The 21887-nt window shown below is 35.2% G+C and overlaps 1 long non-coding RNA gene across 3 annotated transcripts in view; it reads left to right on the top strand.

The window, feature by feature from the left end:
• LOC113598756 (uncharacterized) overlaps positions 1–21887 on the top strand; it is a 943191-nt gene that overhangs the window by 362377 nt on the left and 558927 nt on the right. For 2 of the 3 annotated variants that reach the window (XR_008298453.1, XR_008298454.1), the window contains 2 exons: positions 1050–1150; positions 4778–4883. The exons of the other annotated variant lie outside the window; for it this stretch is intronic. This is a non-coding gene — a long non-coding RNA (uncharacterized LOC113598756). The remainder of the gene's footprint in view (positions 1–1049; positions 1151–4777; positions 4884–21887) is intronic. 3 annotated transcript variants of the gene reach the window in all.

Genomic DNA, 21887 nt, shown 5'->3' with positions numbered 1-21887 from the left:
AGGGGCAAGAAAAGCAAGCCCTGTCTGTTAAGGGGCTTTCCTTAAGACATACAAGGTTAACAACATTCTATATACAAGACACAAAGACATTGGACAGGCATGGGCCAGGTGGATAAAGAAGCAAACACATGAAAATACCATATTATGCCAATGAATCATTGTAAAAAAGTAGAAGCACAGTTAGAATCATCATGGAAGTGTCATGTTTAAAGAGAGACTGGAAATGGGAAGGCTTTATGGACAGGGTGAAATTTTGGGAATTGGATAAAATAAGGGGCAAAAGAGGAATTATGGAACAGTTCTTCCTACTTACAATAAATGTGAGCATTTCTCAAGGATCTTTTTCCAATCTTTGCCTCTAGCCTTTATACTTACTTTCTTGAAATAAAGACGGCTCCTCTGGCAGAGAGGTCAGAGTAGAAATTACAGCTATTCAGCCATCAGAAACCAACATTTATTGATTCATATTATACGTGAATACTGCTGTAGATATTAAATTCATAGCCTCTTTCAATCTTCATAATAACTCTGTGAGCTAAGTATTATTTACCTTATTTCATAGGAGAGAGAGATGTAAATACTTGGCTCAACAATATGTAGATAAGAAGGTAGAACAGTCCTTCAACTCAGGCCATCATGTCACAAGCCATGACACATCCATACTCTCCCGACCTCCATGAGACCCATGTGAGGTCTAATAACAGCATTTATGATTATCTAAATGGCCTACAGAGCAATTTAAGTTTTTTTAATTTAATTTTTTTTAACATTTATTTATTTTCAAGAGACAGAGTACAAGTGGGGGAGGGGCAGAGAGAGAGGGAGACAAAGAATCTGAAGCAAGCTCCAGGATCTGAGCTGTCAGTGCAGAGCCTGACACGGGGCTTGGACCCACCAACCTTGAGATCATGATCTGAGCTGAAGTCGGACGCTTAACCAACTGAGCCACCCAGGCACCCCAAAGCAATTTAAGTTTTAATTGAAGAAGCAACCCTTGCCCCTAAGCTTCTTTCAGTTCTCAGTAAGACTCTCCATATTCTTTTGAACAGTGATTCTCAAATGGAAGCAAACATCTGGAATTAGCTAAAAGAATCAACTAGAAGCTTTGTTGAACAGAGATTCCTGGGCTCCATCCAACATTCTTGATTCAGTAAGTCTGGGTAGGCTTAAGAATTTGCATTTTAAACAAGTTATAGGTTATACCGATATTGCCAATTTGAGGCTATAAGTCGTGAAAAAATGGAGGTGTTAGTATGTTTCCAATATTTGGGGCTGAGCAATTAAAAGAATGAAATTGACATTGACTGTTACGGGAAAGACACAAGTGAAGCATTTTTAGTTTCAGAAATAATGAACTTGAGCTATCATTTTGATATCCAGCTAGAAGAACCAGGCAGACAGCTGGATTTATATAGCCAAGCTGGAGATATAAACTTACGAGTTGTTGTAGTATAGATAATATTTTGGCATCAAATTGGATGAGATCACTAATTTAGTATGGAAAGAACAGAAGAAAACCAAGGACTGAGCTCTGGTCATGCCAGGTTTGGGATGAAGAACAGAATGAGTATAGAATGCTGAGAGAGAAGAAACACTAAAGTAGGAGAGAGCCAACACAGTTCAGTGTCCCAGAAGGCAGGTGAACTGATTTCTTTTTTAAAAGGATTACCCTGGGAGGCACCTGGGCAACTCAGTTGGTTAAATATCTGACTTTGGCTCAGGTCATGATGTCACGGCTTGTGAGTTCAAGCCCCACATCAGGCTCTGTGCTGACAGATCCTGTCTGTCTGTCTGTCTCTCTCTCTCTCTCTCTCTCTCTCTCTCTCTCTTTCTCTCTCTGCCCTTCCCCCATTCATGCTCTGTCTCTGTCTCTAAAAATAATTGAACATTAAGAAAAATAAAAAAAATAAATAAAAGGATTACCCTGGGCCTCTGTATTAAGAATAGACTTTAGTTGGTCATGGTGGAAACAGGAAAACCAGTTAAGTGAATATTCTAATAATCTTATTTTTTTTTTAATATATGAAATTTATTGTCAAATTGGTTTCCATACAACACCCAGTGCTCATCCCAAAAGGTGCCCTCCTCAATACCCATCACCCACCCTCCCCTCCCTCCCACCCCCCATCAACCCTCAGTTTGTTCTCAGTTTTTAACAGTCTCTTATGCTTTGGCTCTCTCCCACTCTAACCTCTTTTTTTTTTTTCCTTCCCCTCCCCCATGGGTTTCTGTTAAGTTTCTCAGGATCCACATAAGAGTGAAACCATATGGTATCTGTCTTTCTCTGTATGGCTTATTTCACTTAGCATCACACTCTCCAGTTCCATCCACGTTGCTACAAAAGGCCATACTTCATTTTTTCTCATTGCCACGTAGTATTCCATTGTGTGTATAAACCACAATTTCTTTATCCATTCATCAGTTGATGGACATTTAGGCTCTTTCCATAATTTGGCTATTGTTGAGAGTGCTGCTATAAACATTTGGGTACAAGTGCCCCTATGCATCAGTACTCCTGTATCCCTTGGATAAATTCCTAGCAGTGCTATTGCTGGGTCATAGGGTAGATCTATTTTTAATTTTCTGAGGAACCTCCACACTGCTTTCCAGAGTGGCTGCACCAATTTGCATTCCCACCAACAGTGCAAGAGGGTTCCCATTTCTCCACATCCTCTCCAGCATCTATAGTCTCCTGATTTGTTCATTTTGGCCACTCTGACTGGCGTGAGGTGATATCTGAGTGTGGTTTTGATTTGTATTTCCCTGATAAGGAGCGACGTTGAACATCTTTTCATGTGCCTGTTGGCCATCTGGATGTCTTCTTTAGAGAAGTGTCTATTCATGTTTTCTGCCCATTTCTTCACTGGGTTATTTGTTTTTCGGGTGTGGAGTTTGGTGAGCTCTTTATAGATTTTGGATACTAGCCCTTTGTCCGATATGTCATTTGCAAATATCTTTTCCCATTCCGTTGGTTGCCTTTTAGTTTTGTTGGTTGTTTCCTTTGCTGTGCAGAAGCTTTTTATCTTCATAAGGTCCCAGTAATTCACTTTTGCTTTTAATTCCCTTGCCTTTGGGGATGTGTTGAGTAAGAGATTGCTACAGCTGAGATCAGAGAGGTCTTTTCCTGCTTTCTCCTCTAAGGTTTTGATGGTTTCCTGTCTCACATTCAGGTCCTTTATCCATTTTGAGTTTATTTTTGTGAATGGTGTGAGAAAGTGGTCTAGTTTCAACCTTCTGCATGTTGCTGTCCAGTTCTCCCAGCACCATTTGTTAAAGAGACTGTCTTTTTTCCATTGGATGTTCTTTCCTGCTTTGTCAAAGATGAGTTGGCCATATGTTTGTGGGTCTAGTTCTGGGGTTTCTATTCTATTCCATTGGTCTATGTGTCTGTTTTTGTGCCATCTAACAATCTTAGATGGGAAATATTTATGTTTTGGTTCAGAGTGGTAGCGGTAGAAATAGTTAAAGGTTTCGTATGATATATTTTGAACAAAACTGCCGAGGTTTGCAGCAAGATTGCTTATGTAATATGAAAGATGGAAGTGACAAGTTCTTTTGGTTACAACAACTGAAAATATGAGTTATCATTTACTGAGATGAGGGAAATAGGAAGTAAGAACAAGTTTTGTTGAAAACATGATGATTTAGTTTTATTATATCTTATAGTTGTGATTTATATTAGATAGATATCCAAGTAAAGATGTCCATGTTGTTGCAGGATATCCTCCTTTTTTATGGCTGAATAATATTCCTGTGTGTGTGTGTGTGTGTGTGTGTGTGTGTGTGTATGCACCACATTTACTTATCCACTCATCTGCTAGTGGACAGTTGGGTTATTTTCACATCTTAGCTATTATAAATACTGATACTATGAACCTGGGGATAGGGATGCAGAATATCTTTGATGTCTTGTTTTCCTTTCCTTTGGATGTATTACCAGAAGTGAAATTGCTGGATCATAAGGCAATTCTATTTTTAATTTACTGAGTAAACTCCATATGGTTTTCCGTAGTTGTTTCCATGTGCAGTCCCACCAACAGTGCACAAAGGTATACTTTTCTCCATATTCTTGTCAATATTTGTTATCTATTGTCTTTTTTGGTGTTAGCTCTTCTAACAGGCATGAGGTCTATGTCATTGTTTTGATTTGCATGTACCTTTTGATTAGTGATGTTGAGCACCTTTTCATATACTGTTGGCCATTCATTTATCTTCTTTTGGAAAAATTTCTGTTCAGGAACTGTGCCATTTTTAATTCAATGATTATGATGATGATGATTACTTTTGCTATAGAGTTATATGGATTCTTCATATATTTTGGATATTAACCCCTTATCAGATATGTGGTTTGCAATTTTTTTCCTTTTCTCATGTTTTATGTTCATTTTGTTGATTATTTCTTTTACTGTGCAGAAGACTTTTAGTTCAATGTAGTCCCACTTGTCTATTTTTTTTTTTTTTTTGCTGCTTGTGTTTTAGGTTGTCAGATCCCAAAAAATCATTGCTAAGACTTATGTCAAAGAGCTTTTCAGATTTCCAGTCTTACATTTAAGACTTTAGTCCATTTTGAGTTAATTTTTGTGAGTAGTATGAGATAGGGGTCTAGTTTCATTCTTTTACATATGAATATCCAATTTTCCCCATATCATTTGTTGAAGAAACAGTGTGTGTGTGTGTGTGTGTGTGTGTGTGTGTGTGTGTGTATTCTTGGCTCCATTGAGTATTCTTGGCTCCCCTGTAAAATATTAGTTGACCACATTTTTTTGTCTGTTTTTAGAGAAAGGGGAAATAACATATTTTTGTGCTGAGGGGGATAAACCAAAAGAAAAAAAATGATGGTGGAGAAGAAAGAGGAGAATTTCTGGAATAATATCCTTGAGAAGGTAAGAAGGATGGGATCTAATGCATAGATGAAAGTGTTAGAATTAAGTAGGATCAAAAACAGTTTAGCCATAAAAGGAGGGAAGGCAGAATATATGTACTTGGTTGCAAATGAATGGGTTTATTTGGTAGTGAGAGCCTATGGAAGGTTTCTGATTGTTTTTATTATCAGAGAAATAGGCCATCTTCTGAGGGTAAGGGTAGGGAATGTATTGGAAATAGATAATATGACCAAGCCGAAGAAAAATCCTATGTAAAAAAGACTTGCCCTTTTAAGTAAAATAGACCAATTGAGCTAATAATATTTAGGCTGAACTAAGGACCAAATAAGCCACTCTCCCTCTCCATTGCAGTACCCATCACACAGCTCTCTTCTGATGAACCCTGTAAACAGCGAGGGTCAGGAACTGAGGTAGACTGAAGACACCTTGTTCAGAGCACAGCTGCTACAGTGGATCTTACAGATATATATTCTTCTTAGATAATGACCTGTGTCCCTACTCTGTTCTAGCTTTCTCTGGATAGGAAAATAAGAGTCCCTGGAAGCTGGACTATGGTCCAGGAGTTGCTATTCATACTGCATTAATTATAAGCCATATCCAACTCAAGGGTATAAATGTATGTTATAGGAGCATTCTGCTATAGGGCCAAGTATAAGATATTTGGGAATGATCAGTTGGTTGCTCTCCCAATATTTTGAGTTTTTGGTTTACAACATGCAAATACACTTTTTTTTTCCTTTATTGTGCTTGGTAAACAGTGTGGTTATTAGAGTCAAACCGCATGAGTGGTCTTAGGAGAATTGGTATAGACCATGTGTAAATTAATCAAGTTAAGCTAAAAGCTACTCTGTGGTAGATAATATGTTTGTGAATAACCTGAGAGGAATCAAGGAATTAAGTGCAGTAAGAATCATGGTTCACAGAGAGATGAGAACCATGATATTTTTTTTGTTTATTTATTTTTGAGAGAAAAAGAGAGAGAGAGCACAAACAGGGGAGGGGCAGGGAGGGAGAGAGAGAGAAAGAGAGACATACAATCTGAAGCAGGCTCTAGGCTCTGAGCTGGCAGCACAGAGCCCATCGTGGGGCTCAAACTCACGAACCACAGATCATGACCTGAGCCAAAGTCGGACACTTCACTGACTGAGCCACCCAGGCGCCCCAAGGGAATCGTGATATTCTTAAACCTAGAATGACTAAATCAATTGAGGAGAGCCCAGCAACTGTTAATGTATCTTGTCTGAAAGATCAGGGCACTTGGTCACTTAACTGTGGCATGGAAGGGGATCTTTATTATTAGATTATGAATGAAATACTATGAATTCATCCCTATCCAATATTTTATAACATGCAAATCTTATTGTAATTTTAGAATTAATGGATTAATTAAATCTCCTATAACACGAGGGGCCAGTTTCATAGCATGAATGTAAATCTAGGATATAGAAAACTAGAAAGAATTGGTCCACCTCTGGGCTTGTTTTTCACAGTTGAATTATTGATTTGGTCAAGGTTCTCCCAAGTCTCAGCTATGAAACAATGATTTACACATAATAGATGTTCAATAAACATGAATGATTGATTGTTTATGATTTAAATCATACACAGTTGCTGTTTATAAACTCGTGCTTCCCAGCTACACAGATTTTTTGCTTATTAGCTTTGTGCAGGCATGTTTTCTTGTCTTTCTTTTTTTTCTAAGTAAGTAACCTAAAGGTAATTACAATTATTGCTACAGAATTGGGAGTGGGATTCTTAGATTTCATGAGAGCAACATCAGTATACAGTATAATTTTATATTGGATTCTATCATTAATTGAAGTGTATATATAACTGTGGTATTTGTGATTTCACATTTGTTTGTGGAATAAAAGTAAAATATGATCTTGAACAATTAAAAAAATATTTGATCTTTTTGAGTCTGATATTTTAGAAACAATATCCCATCATACTACTATCAAATGTAAAAAAAAAAAATTATAGTTAATCAGTCTTTCACACAGCTTAGTTCTCAGTGTTTGAGATATTTCTATTTCTCCATGAAGAAAATACCCAGGGTAGCTTTGGATGACTTTTCCATTAAAAACACCAAACTATTAGTGTAGATTATAATTTCAAGGAAATGTGAAATAGTAATAAATGATTACCAGACTATCAAAAATTTGATGAAGATTTACAATGATGAGTTAGAGGAAGGTGGAAATGGAGAAAATATTGTATATGTGTTTCTAACAGGAATGGATTGTTTAATGAATGAAATGTTTGTTATTTTAAGAGTTTTTAGTCAGTCCTCAATTAGTAGGTTGCAGCCAACTTATATGTATCTAAAACGGTTTTGTACTGTTTTTAAAGCATTTTGGAGATACTAGAAATTTTAGAGATTGTGAATCTTGCATAAAATAATTGTGTAAAAGTTTCCACTTATTTTAGATATATAGACTCTAAATTTAGCAATTAATAAAAATTTGGAGAAATTCTAGACTCGGCATTTCTTTCCATCAGAAACTGTGAATTCTAACTTACACTGTCTTTAGGAAATTATATTATTTTCACAACTCTGCCTTCTTGTGATAAATTCTGAAATGTAAATGATATATATCATTATGAAATTTTAATTTAAAAAAATGTAGCTGATTTACTCTAATAGTTTTAATTCAAAACCTCAAATTTACTTTTGTGAGTCAAACTCTTTATTAATGTTTATTTTTAAGCCACTTTTTAAACAATAAGATATTCTTAACAATGGTGACGTTTAGGGGCATCTGCGTGGCTCAGTTGGTTAAACCTCCAACTTTGGTCTCACGGTTTGTGAGTTTGGGCCCCACTTTGGGCTCTCTGCTGACAGCTCAGAGCCTGGAGCCTGCTTTGGATTCTGTGTGTGTGTCTCTTTCTTTGCCCTCTCCCACTTGTTCTCTCTCTCTCTCTCAAAAAATAAATAAATATAAAAAAATTTAAAACAAAAGAATGGTAAAGTTTAGGCTGTGTCTAGGATAACAGAATCAACTCTTGTTTAGAACAAGGCCTACTAAAATAAAACAAGACAAATTCACAAATAGATACAGACCTGTACATGAGAAATGAGGACATGGGAGACTAGTTGTGATCTTCAGAGGCACACCAGCAGTTTTATGTTATTTTGGCTCTGACTAAATAGATAAACTGGTTTTTGCATTCGGATCTATCAAATAAAATCCAGAGAATTCTACTGATTCTTTCATGTTTCTGAATAGAACATAAATGAACATAAATGTTCTTAAATTGATTCCTAGTATGCTAATGTTTGTCCACAGACATTTCAGATCTCATTCAAACTAATATAACTAATGTAAGATGAATGGAAGTCATACAATGTTATATTTATGCCACAAATGGGACTATCATATTTTGTCATTTGATGAAATGTGGAACAGCAACTTAGATCCCTTCATGGTTACATTAGATAATTCACCTTTCTTCTCAGTGATTTGTCCTGATACTATGGAATGTCACTCCACCTCAGGTAAATTCCTAGTTTTTGGTAGAGCAGAAAGTCCAAAGTCCAGAGTTTCTCCAACTCTTAGTCTCTATGCTGCTGATGACAATGTAGTCCAGTAAACTCACAGAAGCCACATTCTATGTAATTCTAAATATTATTTAGAATCATGTATTTTTAGTTCCCCTTTGGAATAAATTGAAAGGTTTCAAGGAATGGTACTTCAAATTTATCAAAATGTGATTAGATATATATTGGTGCAATATCATTTTTTTTAATATCCTGATACTCAAATTTAGTCATTTCTTTTGTCTTTGGCTATGATAGTCTCCACACTGATGTCTCTTTTTTCAGTTTTTTTTTCTCTTCCACCTAACCACTGGTATTCTCTCTCCTTTTAGATTTCTTTAGTGGTTTTTCATTGTTTCATAGAGGAGGCTAAGCTTATTTGTTTGGCATTCAAAGCTTTTCATGACTTGACCTGTGTCAGCCTCAATTGTTTTATTTCCTATCCTTCTCTGTTTTGTAGGTTATTCTTTAGCATTCTACACTTGCTTGTTGTTTCCCTGTTCACATGATGCTTTGTCTCCCACTTTGTCAAGGTGCCTTTTAGCCAGAAAAGTCTTTACCTTCCTCTTTACCTGCTTACTTGTATTTACCTCTTAAAACTCTATTTTGACCCACTCCAGAGATTCTTTCCAATTAGTAATTCCACCCCTAACCTGGATTCCTATCTTTGGTGCTTTTATAATACCTGTTGGAGTTCAAGGCCTGCCAGTAACTGTGTCTTTCCTATGGGCTTCCTTTCAAAGAAGCTAATCTGTTAAAGAAGAGTAGTCTAATGGGGAACAAAGGAATGATGTATTAATTACTTTACATGTGCCTGATAATCCCCACTACAAGGGAAATTGGATTGGAGAACATGACTTAGGTCAAGAGGCTTAAGCCAGATTCCTTGATTCTATTTCCCTGTGTAATCTTTTTCACCTCTATTGAATGTGTGAGCCAGTCAGGACTACCCTCTTCTCTTTCAGTTCCATTTATTTATCCATACAGTTGTTAGGGATAATTGGACTCTAAGATTTAAAGAAAGTGGAATTAGGATCAAACGACCTGGCTTAGACATCTTGACCCAGGTCTCATTCTCCAGTCCAGTTTTGCTCCATAGCTGAGCCTCACTAACTGACTTGGAACGCCAGCCTACATCCAGGCCATTCATTCAGCAAATGTGTGTGATAACCATCTATGCCTCAGTATCTTTTGTTCTGGATGCTGGAGATTTAACAGTGGGGAACTTAGAGACAAGGGGCCTCCCTTCCAATTCACGTTGGTCTGAGGGTATAGAAGGAGTTTGTGACTCATGAGATGTTTCATAATCTGCATTTATCATCTGTATCTCATGTAACTTCTGAATCTCTCTAGATGCTGACTTCTGTCCAGTTCCTCAGAAATACCATGCAATTGTCTATTACTAATCAATGCAGTTGTAAATACACAGGTGCCAAGCATGCTTGGCAATATAGTATAAGGTATTTGTTCTTGTTTTGTATAAGTGATGTGTAATCAATGTACAAATCAGATAACATGGTTGAGAAAAAGGGAAAAAATGAAATAGAAGAAAATCCACAATCCAGATAAAACCACTGTTAACATTTTATGATGAAGCCTCAAAATGTGAGTAAATCTACGCAAGGTGATCAAGTTTGTGTTAGAATTGCAACTGGAACCAAATGTTTCTAGTGAAACTTCATGTTGACGATAACTATTATAAGGATAATGATGATGGTGTCAAAGTAGCATTTTTTTATACATCTGCTACATATCAGGCAATGTAGTAGGCTACATTATCTAATCTCCACAAACTTTTAAGGTAGGCATAGTTATTCCCATTTTATAGATGTATAAATAGACCCAGAGAAATTATATATATATTTATTGAACACTTAGCTCCATTTCCAAATATAACTTTTGAGAAATCATAGTTTGTATGTTTATATACAAGTACACACAATTCGTGTAAATCCAGAATGGCTTCCAAAGGTCACAGGATGCTTGGAAAGAAATTCAGAGATAATTTTAGAGTAATAATCCAAAAGGCGTTGAAAAGAAATAAGTAATGTTTTGATGATCAGAACAGTTCCTTATCTCAGAAAATCCCAGGTTGGGAGAAATAACAGCTAGAGTGATTCAGCACTTGAAGTAGAAGGGATAGATTGTTCTGTTGTGCACAGGACTTCTATATTTTAAAAGTTGTAATGTTTTTACTTAGAGAATGAATTGGATTTCTAGGGATACGTGGTGCATACTACAATTTAAAATTATTGGACTGTCTTCACATTTTTGAGAGTTCCTCAGTTTGAAAGAACAAAGCTTTCCTATAACACCAGGCAAATTGCTCAGCAAGTCATATGCTGGTTGATCACCTCTGAGCAGAAATGCTCACAGCAATGCTGAAACTTTCTTGTAATTTTGCAGCCTCTCGGAATCATTATCCTAGAACCCCAATCATTTTTTTTAATTGAAGCATCTCAAAATCTTATGATTTTATGAGTAATGTAAAATAATTTAAGCATTTTATAACTTTATATTTTCATATAATTCTTAAAACCCGTGCTCAGTCTGTTTTGTAGACTGATGATATGTGACTGAAACTTTATGTAAACCACATCAAATTTAGTTTTGAAACACAAATAAAAGCATTTTAATTTGTAGTGGACCTTCCAGAAAGAGAAAATAATTTGTTTAAAGGCTTTCTTGATTTTTGTGGGTTACAACAGACCAAACAAGAAATTAACTGATGATTTTACAAATGATCCTTATGAAGTAGTGTAGCTGAGTGCCAGGTATAACAATGTGACAAAAGAGAGACATAGATCTTTCAGTGTTGGTCTGAAGAGATTAATGGGAAAAAAAGCTAGTATAGCTACAATTTCTACTGCTTCTCTCTTTGCTACAGAATTATTCAGAAAAACAATGTGGGCTCATTTATATCCAGTGACCTTACTGTATGTCCCAGAGATATCATAGTTATCTTGTGCTATTAAGCTTTCTTTAGAAAATGTAAGATTAATATTAGTTTAATTGAAAGATTGAACAGAAACACTGACATCCATTCAACCAAATCATTAAATTCAACACTCCATATGGACACAAAGAACATCTAATTTATCCAATTAAAATAATTTCTGTGCCCTTCAAAGGTGTATTGCCATAACAAGCGATGAACCAGTTTTTAATAATGCTCCACTCTGTCCTCTTATGATGACTGTAACAGAAAAGAGGTATTTTATTTGATGGACTAGGTAACTTGGATCCTCAGCCTAAGCTTCAAATGTTAACAAAGAAAATAATAGAGTCTCCTTTAATAATGCTCCTGCTAGAAAATTTTGGCAAATAAATGTATTTACTTTGTTGTCGGTTCCACATGAATTATTTTATTGGCAGGTTTATTTATTAATTATCCAGAGCAATGGTTTTGAGAAGCTCAAGCAAGCCTACTGAATAATAGATAATGTAGTCTTCTCAATAATTCCATCAGGGATATTCAAGTTATTCCTGACAATAACAAAAACTGTTCTGAAACAGAAGCAACTTAGGAAAAATATCTGAAACTTGAATTCAAGTGCATATTAATGTAAAATAACTTGGTATTTTTCTAAATGGACTGTCAAAAAATGTAATGTAATGCCTCAACTTTACAATAAAATGGTATGGACTTCTAGGGACCTCTAGTACAAAGTACTGTAGGAGAGAGAAGATGGAAGAACCATGAGTTTATTCCTTTTTGGGGGTGTGTGGGGAATGAACAAGAGAGAGAATGCAGTTAGAGAAAATTTAAGCCTATGAAAATTAAACATATTTTTGTGATAGAATAGATAATTTAAATATGTTTATATATTACTATATGGATGAGTTAAATCCCAGAATACTGATGGGATTGACAAGTAATATTATTGTAGAGAACAGAAGTGATGGCAGATTGGAGTTCCATTTTTTTTTTTACTTTTTTTTTCCAAGTGAGAAAAAAAGGCAATTCTACAAATGATAGGCCGGTGACCTACATTTTTGACCTTAAGGCATTCTATACTATATTATCTAAAATAATTCATGAGTATACAGAAAATAAAGTGATAACCACTATGAACTATCTTGTCAAGTCCTACTAAAAGTTATGGTTGTTATTATTTTTTGCTGTGTTCACTGGACAGAGTTCACAGTTCAATCAAAGAAACATGATAGAACTGGTGTAACTAAGTTACTGTCCACCAAGGCATTTGAGAGTGTCCAATGCCAAACTATTGAACAGTCTGGAGACATGTAGCTTATGTGATAGCATAGGCAGGCAAGTTAGTAACTCATTGATTGATTCTATTCTAAATATGCTTCTGAATGGATTGATGTCTGGAGAAAAATGGTGTTTGATGGTGTGCTATGGGCTCCATCCTTGGTTATGTCTTGGTCAATATCTTCATTCATGATTTGGATGAACAATGAATGACGTGTGAATCACTTTCAGAAAATAGAAAGTAAGCTAAATGGGGGTGTCTGGGTGGCTCAGTTGAGTGTCATATTCTTGATTTGGGCTCAGGTCATGATCTCACCATTCATGAGATCAAGCCTGCAGTAGACTCTGCGCTTGTGGTGCATTGCCTGCTTGGGGTTCTCTCTCTCTCTCTCTCTCTCTCTCTCTCAAAATAAATAAATAAATAAACATTAAAAGAAAGAAAGTAAGCTACACCAAAAATTAATCATCCCTTAACATAGTTGTCCATGAAAGGGAGGTATATGCAAAAACAATCTCCAAAGGTGGAAGGAGCTATAAGACCAAAGAAAAATGGTTAACAACTCCAGATTTATAGGAAATGCTCAGGGACAGACGTCTTGAGCAATGCAAAAGGAATATATCTCTGCATATCCACCTTCTGTAAGACCTACCTTTATAGCTGGGTCCTTATAGAGGTTGGGGATGTGCCCGGAGACCACCCAAGAAGAAATGTTTGAGAATCATAATCACATGTCCAGAGAAGATCAAGGATGTGATGCCCCAAGGATGTGGTATGGTTAAACAGAGAGGATGTGTATGTTGGGGGGGCAGTGAGGGGGGCCAGGGGCTGTGACTAAGAAGGCTTCAGGTTAAAGAGTGGTAATCGTGGCCAATCTGTACAATCTGGTATCAGTCTGGTTTATACAATAGTAAAACGCACTATGCATTTTTAAATAAATAGGTTATTTATTCAAAGAGGTCTTAGGTCGAGCAATGAATTGAATATGTAATAAAAATATTTGATTAGGATTAAAATGGCAACTTACAAGTGAAGGGTCATAGAAAAAGGGCATTAGTGTACAAAAGATTTAGTGAATAACAAGGTAGCAAGCTCTAAGGGGTTACTAGTGAGATTCGACTCCCCAAGAACCAGCCTGTCCTTATCACAGAAGCAAATCAGAATTCTGGTCATATCAATGTCTAATAAATTACAATTTATATATTGAATGGCTCCACCATATTCCATGCAGGTCAGATCATAACTGGAATCCTGTTCAATTCTAGGTGCCATTCTTCATATGGGACATGGATAAACTAGAGCATATCTGGGATGGAAGACAGTTGTGGAAACAGCCATCTAGTTAGGATATTTGCGCCAAATATCTTCCTCTGATATTAAAAATTCATAAGATTTGATATTTATAAAATATAGGGAAGAATATCTTCTATCCACTGAAATCTCATGTCCAATCCACTATTTTATGGAAACTTTTTCACATAGTCATAATAGGTTTTGCTCCAATAAATCCTGTACTCTAGAAAATTCTTATTTTTGACTTCTTGGTTGCATTTGGCAGTGTTAAACACATTCTACTTTTTGAAACTCTCTTTCCTTGGCTTCTTGAGCAGCACTATCTCCTTTCAGTTTCTGGCCATGACTTCTCATATATCTTTAAAGGCTGCTTTCCACCCCCCCCATTCCCTTAAATATTGGCATTCCCCACTCTTTCATCCCATTTCCTCTCATGTGTCATTGCACATTCTCTGCCTAGAATCTTGTCCATTGTCATCCATGTGCTGGTGACTTTCTAGTCCATGTATCAGTACCAGACCTCTCTCCTGAATTCCAGGCACACTTACCCAGTGATCTATTGGACATTTCCACTCAAGTGGAAATATATTTTGGTGAAAGGTTTGAGGGAAGAAATCATTTTATTTCTCAAATGGCAAAATGCTCATTCCTACCTCTTAGATATTTACAAATGAAGACACACATGCCTTTTCTAAGGCCACATCCACAGCAATAACTCACTGCCTGACTGAGCAGACTCTTAATCAGTACTGGCAAATGAATGGCTGAATTAATCAGTGAGGGAATCATCAAATTCAGACACTTCTCCACCATAAATAAGATTTCCATAGCAATTACCCTTCTCAAAGCCACCATCATTTCCCAGTTGGGATACAGCAGTAGAATTCCGGGTGATCTCTCTTAAAACCATATTGCTTTTAGAAAACTTTCATAAAGCAATCTGTGTGTATAAAGCCAAAGCTAGCTTCCTAAAACAAATCTGATCCAGGTCAATCTCTTGTTTAATTTATTCCAATGGATTGTTCTTGAGCTTGATCTCCAGGAGCTCTACAGTCTGTTTCCTGCTTTCTAATTTATGAAGTTTCTCCATCACTTTTTATGCTACCAACACCCTGGATATTTTACTTTCTTAGATATGCTGTATGCTATCACACTCATAATTGCCATTTCCCCCTGGCTACTTGTCTTCAAGTCTTGGCATGAAGTTACTTCAGACACCTTCCCTGATTTTTTTTTTTGGCCAAGTTGTCTTTTCTTTAGCTTTCAAAGATGCTTGGTAAAGCCTTTTCATAGTATTTATTCTTACAGATTTTCATAATTTCTTGTTTAATTATACATCTTCTTCATTAGTTTGTTATCTGTGTAGGGCAGGGCCAGGATGATCTTGTCTATGTTAGGTTCCCAGCTGCTAGTACAGTGCCTGGCACTTCATAGGTGTGCAGTTCTTGGATGCATAAAAAGAGCAGCTATAGCATATTCACAGATTGTCCTTCCTGTTTCTGTTGGATTGTGCTATTCATCAAGAGTTGATACAATTTAATGCATGACAAAGAAAATCAAACACCACTAAAATCATTCTGTTTTGAAGTGCAGTAATATGTTTGCAGACCAGAAGTTTAATTAAAAATGAATGACTTATGTAAAGAAATATAACAATTGGATTCACAGAACTGCACTCTATAGTCTATTAACTCTAGTATTTGTAATGTAGTGTAGCAAATAATATGTCTAAAAAGAGTTAGGAACAATATTTAAATAGACTTAGTATTGTTTCAAGATTAGTTGGGGAATCAATTAAATAGGAAGTTGAAAGAAAAAGACAAGTATACCTTACTTATATAAAGCATTCAGAATTAAAAATATAGAACTAAAATTTTAGTCCATATATTTTAGCTTAGTTTCTTATTCACTCCGACATGAGCCCTGTGAGGTTTATGACATATTGACAAATGAAAAAAATGAGACCCAAAAAGGTTAACAGGTACAAAGTAAAGGAGTTCCTAAGTGTCAAGGTTAGACCTCAAACCTAAATCTTCTAACTCCTCACCCCATGTTTTATGCACTGGGCTAAATAGAGTATCTTGTAACTCACTTTACATAATTTTCTGGTCCATTTGCTCACTTGCTTCAGTAAATGTGCTCTTCCATTAGTTCACGTACCACTACATTTTGCCTTCTTTGTATCTCCACTTTAGCCCAGAGCAAACAATTCATTTCAAAAAACGTGGTTTCCATAAAATGTTAGGAAAGTGAGAGAAGAGTGAACCTGTAGAGACCCAACCATCTTCCTCCAGAAATGATAGGCAAATGAGTTGTATAATTAAGGGAAGATTGAGAAGTCTTTTAAAACAACTAAGACAACATGCATGTGATACTTACACGTATTAACTTATGTAGTCCTCACGATAGCCCTGTGAAGCAAGTACTATTGCTACACCCCAATTTACAGATGAGAAGACAGAGGCACAAAAAGGTTCAGCACTTCCTTGAAGTGGTAAGTGGTAAATGTGTAGATGGGATTTGAATCCAGATCATTAGTTCCCAAAGACCATTTTTAACCACTAGGGCAATCTGTTTCTCAATAACCATTTTCTCTTTACTCCCTTAGATTTTTTAAATTCATTTATTCAACAAACATTTCTCAAACACCTAACATTAATCAGTCACTGGAGGAGAAAATCAGTTATGGTTCTTGCTCTTATGGAACTTTATTTGCTTTTTTCTACTGATATTGAATATTCTGTGGAATGTATTTTTCTCCCTCTTCCTCAGTTGGATGTCTAATGGAGGTCCAACTATGTAGCAAGATGAAAACTTGATGTTTGAAAAGTTGCAGTATAACAGGCAAACTCATATAGTTTCTTTTATATGGAAAGATAAGACTGCATAGATTTAGATGTGCATCTTTGCAAGTGTGGACATGAGCAGCTGACGTTGCAGGCAATGGAGTGTAAAGGTAGCAGATCAGACAAACGGGAAGTGTGCAAGTGTGTGTGTGTGTGTGTGTGTGTGTGTGTGTGGTGTTAGTACAGAGGCTAACAGTATAGAAAGAGAAATTGAATTGCTTGTTACAGAAATACCAGTGTTGTAAAGATGAAAAAAGGAGAAGCTGACAATAGGGGAAGAGATAATTGCTGGTCCAAAATGCAGAAAAGGAAAACAAAAACAGTTTTTAATAGCTCTGGACAAAAGGCTACATAATAATATTTAAAAGTTATAACAATCCCATGTAAGTAATTTTTATGCAAAGTAATAGCAGTTAGAAAGGAAAAGAAATCTAGGGAACATTTATTATTAAAATATTCTTTAAATAGCTAAAGCATTAGTTATTAGTGATTTCTCCTTTCTTTATTTCCCTTTTATCCATTCCTACCCATTCTAATTGCTTCCTTTCTCCTCAGTATCTTCTCTTCAACCCCCTTAGTGTAGTATAACTCCTTTAGAGGAAGTTAGAGCTACCACAATATGCTCTATGATATACTGCAGGACTTTTGTCCAAACTGTCATCCCCACCTGATGTTTTGTGAATCTGAATACCTTAGTATAAACTCTGCCCTAAGCACCTAACATGAACATCACATAAATTCCTAGGCACTTCTGGGACGACTGGTTGACTCAGTCAGTTAAGCATCTGACTTTTGATTTCGTCTCAGGTCATGATCTCAAGGTTTGTGAGTTCAAGCCCTGATGTCAGTCTCTGCGATGACAGTATGCAGCCTGCTTGCGATACTCTCTCCCTCTCTCTCTGCCCCTCCCCCCTTCTCAAAATAAATGAGTAAACATTTAAAAAAATTCCTATGCACTTAATATTGGGAAAATGTCAGAAAATTGGAATCAGTTCAGAAAAGAGTAACAACTGAATAGAAACTGGGGGAAGGTGATGATTTATGAGGAGATGATAAATTAAATATATACTGTACATAATCCTAGACATATGCAATATAAAACTTCACAGTGACAATATGGTAAATAAAAAAAACCTAATAATTTCAATGAAATTTTTAAGTACATTTCAGCAGAGATAATATTTAACTTGTTTAAATTTTGATGGTTGATTAGCAATTAGCAATTGATGATTGCTGATCACCACTGATAACTGATAGTAAATAATAGTCATTATTTAAAATTCCTAGTAATTTTGTAGAACTAGTATGGTTTCTAGATGTTAACTGTGACCCAGACTGTTTTATTGTCATGAATATTTATATTCAGTATTGGTTAGCCCTGCTCAACAGTTAATGAAAAATAACCAAAATTACAGTGTTTATAAGATTACTTTATTCAATATCTAGCACATATTAAGCTCTTACTAATGTTTTTCTTGAACAAGCAAATAAATACCAAGAAATCATATTGGCAAAAAGGGTAATGTCTATAATCTGAAGTGGTAGCAAGATGAAAGTTAAAAATTTATAATTTTCAACATTCACCCATTACATGGATGACTCAAAGTATGGAAGCAGAGCTCCAAAAGAATTTGGAAACAGCCATTATTCTTTTAATGTAAATATTGATGAAAAAACTATTTAGTGGAGAGATATATGACTCTAACAATATCTGTATTGATATTAGAATAATATGCTACTGAATTCAGTAATTCATTGTCAGATTTGGGAATCTCACACCATAGTTGGTGATTTTAAATATGGCATATTACCAATTCCTATAGAAGATAATATAAAATGCACTTTCTTAAAAATCTCAGTATAGCATTTATTGCAATCTATATTTTGATCAGAAATTTACTCCATACTTTTCGAATTCAAGTTTTGCGTCAGAGCCCAATAAGGTATGATTAATGAAGATTTTGTAGATGCAGGTTATAGTAATCAATTGATTTATTATAAATGAGTAATTATATTTATTAGTTCATTGCACACATTTGTTCAGTTCCTGTTATATGCCAGGCTTAGTTAAGAGAGAATCAGGTTTTTCAAATTGTCACATGCTCAGACTGTCATAGGAGACCAAATCTTTAGCAACCACTATTTCAGTTTGACTTTTAATTATTTAGTCCATCTGGACTTTATTTTGATTTATGTTGTGAGAAAATAATGCTCTAAGCCTCATTTTGGTCTAGGTCACAATAGTCATTAATTAATTCCCAGTTTCTGTTACATCTTTTATTATTTGCTAGGTACCTATATATCCTAAGACTTATTCTAGTATTGTTTATTTGTCCACTGAATGACTTGTTGATCCTATAATCAGTTTTATTATATATTTTAATATCTGATAGGACAACTGCTCTCTTTCACTCATTCCCCCCCCCCAAATTTGGTAGCTTTAAAATTCATACATTTGTCACAATTTAAATTCATCTGTCAGCTAATAAAATGATTGGTTTTTAATTTTTTTTTTTAATTTGACATTGTTTCAACCTCTAAGTGTCCTTAGAAAGATTTGCTATATTGGTTTTGTTAAATCTTTCACAATTCAACACTTGGTGGGTCTCTTTATTCATTTTGAAGTTTCATTTGTAAAGAAATTACAGGTTTCCTAAGTGATTTTCTTAGATTACCTATGTATTTTTGGCTATTGAAAAGGAATTTTCCCCAATCTCATCTTCAAACTGGTTACGGATGAAGTAAAGAAAGGCCATGGGTTTTGTTTATATTAATATTTTACTCAATGACTGAATTATCTTATTAATTCTACATTGTTTTCTACTATTCTCCTCTTTAACAGGTATATATACTATACCATATATATATATTACCATATATGTGTGTATATATACACACACACACACACACACACACACACATATAACAGGTATATATACTTATATATTATAATTATAATATATATTAAGTAATATATAATATAATGTAATATTAAGTAATATATAATTATTTTATTAGACATATAATATAATATAAATTATAATTATAAAATTATAATATAATATTAAGTAATATCCAGACCAATGTTTATAATATTGTAGAGGGTTGTGATGGTGTTTAATACAAATGATGCTGGTTTTTCACTCTTAGAAGGGATTAAGACCAATCCCTCTTGATCCTTGTATTTTAAGCATTGCTGGCAGTAGCGTATGACAACTCCTCAGCTCTGGTGTTGTCAAGTGCAAGAGACAATGACAATGTATAAATGAATGTGCATGTTGGTGTTTTAATAAAGCTTTATAAAAGCAGGCTCCAAGTCATATTTGGTCCCTAGGCCATAATTTGTTGATTTTTGCTTTAACTACTAAATTCTAGTTTTCTGCTTTACTTAAAACCTGATTATTTTCATGATGTTTTCCTTTATTGACTTCATTTACTTTAATTTTACATGTTTATATGATTACTTTATTTGTATCTTTAGTAGTACAAGTGGGAATAAAAATGTCTATTGACTACTCATCATATGATTTTAAAAATTAGATTAATTCACAAATAAAGAAGTACATGTTCAATAAACATGAACATATGCTTAGTCTCACTAGAAGTGAAACAGATACACAGTTTAAAAGACGGTATATATTTATTTTTATATTCCTATCAAGCTGCCAAAAATGAAAAATCATTACCCAGTTATATGTGTAAAATGTCTGTGTATGTGAGATGAGGAGGGGAATTGGGAAGAAATGACTTTCTGATGAAATACTAAAGGGAGAATAAGCATAGATTCTTTCTGGATGATAAATGGGTGATATATGTCAAGGCCTTAAAATGCATACCATATGAACAAATATTTTTTGTAAGAATATAAGGAAATAACCAGTCTCCAAATCAGATTTGGCCCCTAGTTCAGTTCAGTTCTTCTTTTTAGTGTTTATTTTTGAGAGAGAGAGAGAGAGAGACAGAGCACAAGCTGGAGAGGGAAAGAGAGAGAGGGAGACACAGAATCCAAGGCAGTCTCCAGGCTCTGAGCTGTCAGCACAGAGCCCAATGCAGGGCTCGAAATGAGCTGAGCTGCAAGATCATGAGCTGAGCTGAAGTTGGACACTAAGTCAACTGAGTCACCCAGGTACCCCAGAACACAAGTACATTTGAATACATGTTCATGAAGGCATCATTTGATTGTAAAATAACAATCACAACTGGGAATAGATTTAATTTCAAACAGCTTGGAATTAAATGTGGAGAGACTTCTGTTTCTTATAAAGGTGGGTTGGTAATGCAGAACAATTACCCTAAAAAGATAATTTTTTTAAAACTGGAAGAAATGCAAAACATCTTCTTAAATGGATCATGTAGTTAATAAGATAGTAAGGAAATAACAGACCAAGGACAGAAAGAGCATTAGAGTTGAAAGAGGTATGTCCCAGTCAGTGGTGTGAAGCTAAATTGTAAAGCTGGTATTTTGGTAGAGTGTGAAGCAGAGATTAAATTTCAGTCCCTCTCAAAGGGAAATACAATTATTTTGGCCTGGATCCCTGAAAGGCTGCTCTCTGAAATAGGGGATATGAAATACACTCTGAGTGGTCATCTACACGGCCCCCAAACCTCAAGCCTTGTTCTCAGATGGCTACCACCCTTACAGGGTTGGCAGAAGGAAATGAAGTTTCCCTCTGAAGAAATATACCATTTCCTGGGTCTGAAATTATTTTGAAAAGTAATTTTTCAAATAAACATTCAATGAACAACCAAAGATGATGAAGTTTACAACAGGTCTAGAGAATATCAGCTGCAAGCAGCAGAAACAGCATACAACAGAAACAGACCTTGGCACTCTGGATATTAGAAATATAAAACAATTTGTGTTTTCCATGTTAGCGAGGTAAAGGCTGAGCTTAAAAATGTCAGTAAAATATAAAAACTATAAAAAATTATATGATAATTTTGAAAAGGGCCAACTTGAAACCATAACTAAAGTCTGAGATAACATTAAGGAAACAGAAGAGGGTTTACAAACAAATTATGTGTGTTTGATATATTCTGAACTGCAATGTAGGTCATTAGAAACTATCCAGAATGAAATATAGAGAGACAAAAATGAGGAAAATTCAGA

Source organism: Acinonyx jubatus, chromosome B2 (genome assembly GCF_027475565.1).
Source record: "Acinonyx jubatus isolate Ajub_Pintada_27869175 chromosome B2, VMU_Ajub_asm_v1.0, whole genome shotgun sequence".
Taxonomy (NCBI): domain Eukaryota; kingdom Metazoa; phylum Chordata; class Mammalia; order Carnivora; family Felidae; genus Acinonyx; species Acinonyx jubatus.
Note: the sequence above shows the minus strand (reverse complement) of the source record. Positions and strands in the feature narration are given on the sequence as shown.